Source organism: Asparagus officinalis, chromosome 7 (assembly GCF_001876935.1).
Source record: "Asparagus officinalis chromosome 7, Aspof.V1, whole genome shotgun sequence".
Lineage (NCBI taxonomy): Eukaryota > Viridiplantae > Streptophyta > Magnoliopsida > Asparagales > Asparagaceae > Asparagus > Asparagus officinalis.
Genome location: NC_033800.1, coordinates 80,445,525 through 80,449,536, shown reverse-complemented (window position 1 = coordinate 80,449,536; position 4,012 = coordinate 80,445,525). Strand labels below are relative to the sequence as shown.

Below are 4,012 nucleotides of genomic sequence, written 5' to 3'. Positions count from 1 at the left end.
AGAAGCACAATGTTTTGAACAATAAAGAAAACAGTTCAAAGCATCCAAACAATCCTCCTATATTTCTCATGAATCGCTTAGACCACCTCTTTGTATACAGGTGTTTTGATAAAATTTGCAATTCGTGTTTGGATAAAGATATATATATGTTTCTGTTTTGTTTGTAATTTTGAAAATTTTCATATGTGCATGGGCTGCAAATTCACTTTCTAATGACATTGGGAGTCACGTTTAGGTTGTTCGCAGGAGACTACGTTCGACATTAATAGTCAGCATCCTCCAAAGTGCGAGAAATGCAAGCGTTGTACGATTCTTTACAAGAAGCGCACTACCAAACGTAAATAATAAAATTAATTTCTAGCAATTTATTTTTTTTACTTTTTATGTAATACATTTTAATTTCTTGACCATAAGCTCTGAGTTCCTTGAACTCCTATTTCCTCCTCTTCCGTTTGTCACTTTTTTAACAATGTTACATTCATAGTTTCTCTAGCTCATGTATAAAGTGGGTAATTGAATAATTAGAGATCCTAAATTGAAGAGCAAATGGCAAAAGTGGAAATTTGTTTTTATCAAGTGAAATCATCATTGTTCGATCTGCAAAAGTAAATTTGGTTTGCCACTAAATTAAATTGCTCAAATGTTTTGCTATGTAAAGCGCAATATCTTATTTGCTTAAGAAATGTGATTGTATTAATAATCACTTCAAAACATTTAGGATATTCTAATTTAGACCATTTTAATACAAACTAATTAGTACTAGTTCAACAGTACTAATAATTCTCATGGCTGAATTGTTTTTCCCCCTCCTTTGTTCGCAGCTGTGTATGAAGCCCGTTGAAGACACCGGGAATAGATGAGCAGACCCGTCGAGATATTATTCTGTTTGGTAGAAGTTAATTAGTATAATCAATGGAAAGAGTTATTTACTGAGCCTATATATTATGTAATTGACTTTATAAAAACTATTATGTAATTTAAGAGATATTATTCTGTGTTATATCCTAAGGTTTTTCAATTCAAGTGACATGTTTCTTTAATTTGAGTTGCTAGTTTCTATGGTAACTTATACGAGACAATTTTTTCTTAGTGAAGTTACATATTAATTGTTGTGCGCAGCGGAAATTTCGGCAGAGTTTCTGGTGCACAATAAGAGAGAAAGATCAATAATAAGAATTCCCGTCTCACCAAGGAGACAAGAATCTGAAGCGGATATCTCAACCAAGTGAGATATCGGCTCTTCCTCTCATCAGTTCTAGGACTGACCTGTCGAGGGATCCTAATAACTATTACAATGACCACAAACTCAAACAAACTAATTTTACGTGATTCGGCAAACTGCCTACGTCCACGGGGCAAGGAGGGGTATCTACTATTAGAGGGAGATAATACAACTAGGGTTTACAACTACTCAATCTAAACCCTCACACAAATATCTCTCTCAAAAGCACAAAAGGACTCTTTGCACGCTCCCCAAAAAGAACACTGCCAACACTTTTGCACCCGCCACGAATTTTCCCCTGCTCTGCTTCGCACTTGCACGCCAACCAAAGAAAGAACTCTGCTGATTTTTTTTTTCTTGCACAGCCGCCTTTCTTTGCTGCACTTTTCACCAAGCCTTTACACCAAAGCCCTAGGAACAATTAAAAGAGCTATTTATAGGCTATAGCTTCAGGCTCAAAAACCGGGGCTGGGATCCTCACGGGTGTTTGCGTCAAAAGTTGACCTTGTTATGGAATTCATTATATCTTCGGTCGATTACAACAAATTCAAAAGAGATAGTCTTTTTATAAGACTTCTTTTACACAACAAAAGGAAAATTACAACTCTTGAGAAACAAACGCAGGATCGTTGTTTGGATCGCTGCTTGCGTGGGATCTTTGCCTGTGCCGGGAGCGCTTTGACTCGTGGACCACCAAATCACAGATTCTGATTAAACCGTGAGGGGTTTAATGATTCTTCCTTCGTTTATCGAAGTAAGAATTTGAAGCGAATATCTTATCGATGTAAGATGTTCACTCTTCTAAAGATCAAGTCTGAGCTTAGATCTCTAGGACTCGCTAGAAGCTTCTTGAGGATGTTTGTGAAGAAGGAAGACTCTCTCTCTTGCTCTAATTCACCAAAACTCAAGGCTCTCTGCTCTAATCTGCTCTGGAAATGCTCAGCCCCTCTAAATGATGGCCATAGGGGGGTATTTATAGCCTCCTTGGACAATAACTGAAGAAATAGCCGATCAATGACTATCCCTTTGACCGCGACATCCCGGACTGCAGCGGCTATTGGCGCGGCAGCATGGACTGCAGCGGCTATTGGCGCGGCAGCATGGACTGCAGCGGCTATTGGCGCGGCAGCATGAACTGCAGCGGCCACAGGGGCAGTTACCAGCACGTTCCATCGTGCTTGAAACTGTCCTCCCACGACTTTTAACCACCTTTTTCGTGGTTCAACTGCTTGTCCACGTCAGCACACGTTCTATTTCTGATACGCCGCCACGTAGACTTCACATAATCATCACATAACTACCTCGTAACCGCTGTAGCATCCCCTATAGTAGCCGCGGCACCATGGATTGCCGCGCCCAAGCCGCGGCACTATGAACTGCCGCGTCTTAGCCGCGGCACTATGAGCTGCCGCGCTGTAGCCGCGGCACCATGAGCTGCCGCGCCCACACGCTGTAGTTTGCATTGTTCTGTGAATTCACATTGTTTTATGTTGATTCACAGATCCTTTTGCTTCCTTTGGGCTTGTATGATCTCCCATGACTTAGATACTGATGTTTATCACCTTCTCTTTGTCTTGAGTGATATTTGGATGTCTGTAAGCATTTTTGACGTCTACAATGGGGAGGATGAGTATAAACACGATTATGAGAAGTAGCACCAGAAAGAAAGCTAGATGGAGTGATATTAATAGCATGAGTAGCAGTGAGAATGGTCTCAACCCAGAAATGATGAGGAACAGAGTAAGAAATGAGCATGAATCGAGTGGTATCAAGAATATGACGATGTTTGCATTCAGCAATACCATTTTTCTCATGAGTGTAGGGACACGACTGTTGAAAGATAGTCCCATAAGAGGAGATGATAGAGCACATGGTAGAGGATATATATTCTTTGGCACAGTCAGAATGAAAAACTTTAATACATACTTACCATTGAGTGAAGATTATCGCAGTGAAGGTTTGATAAGCAGCAAGCACGTTAGAATGATTTTTGAGTAGGTAGACACATGTATAACGAGAAAAAACATCGATAAAACTAACATAATATAAGTAGCCAGATGAAGAAGTCAGAGGAGCTGGCCCCAGATATCAGAATGGATCAAATCAAATAAGAAAGTAGAAACAGATGTACTGGTTGGAAACGGTAGAGCAATGAATTTAGCCAATTTACAACCAGTACACGACTCAATATGAGAACAAGAGGATACGAGACCAAGTACTCCGGATTGGATAAGACTTTTTAGCCTTTGATGATACATATGACCAAGTCGTCTATGCCACAAATCTGCGGAAAGCAAGATAGAGGATTTTGGATTTACAGAAGCAACAAGAGAACGTTAACGTATGGACTCTGGAAGGTGAAGATATTCCAAAAAATATAGTTTGTGCCTCTTTCGACCGGCCCTAACAGTCTTGCCCGCCTGTGGATCCTGTACAATACATGTATAGAAGAAAATGAGACAAGTAGGCCATCTATACATAAGGAGTTAATAGAAATTAAATTCAAACACAACTGAGGAGCCACATAGATGGGGCCAAGAGTTAGACGACCAGATGTGTCAGTTAGTGGGATGATAGAGCCATATTGAGTGATAAACAAAGTTTGTCCCGCAGCCATGTAGATAGGGGAAGAGAAGAGGAAGTAAAGACAGAAGATAAGAGGGAGACATTACGAGTCATATGAAAGAAATAACCAGAATTAAAAATCCAGAGATCATTCATACTAGAGACCGAAAGGTTGGTTGAAGAACTAACAATAATCATACCAGAGAGTTATGCAGTAGATGTAGA

The 4,012-nt window shown here is 40.0% G+C and overlaps 1 long non-coding RNA gene across 1 annotated transcript in view; it reads left to right on the top strand.

Annotated features, from left to right (window-relative positions):
- LOC109850449 overlaps nt 1–1,023 on the top strand; it is a 1,170-nt gene extending 147 nt beyond the window's left edge. Inside the window, exons 2-3 of the long non-coding RNA XR_002249440.1 lie at nt 236–337; nt 822–1,023. This is a non-coding gene — a long non-coding RNA (uncharacterized LOC109850449). The remainder of the gene's footprint in view (nt 1–235; nt 338–821) is intronic.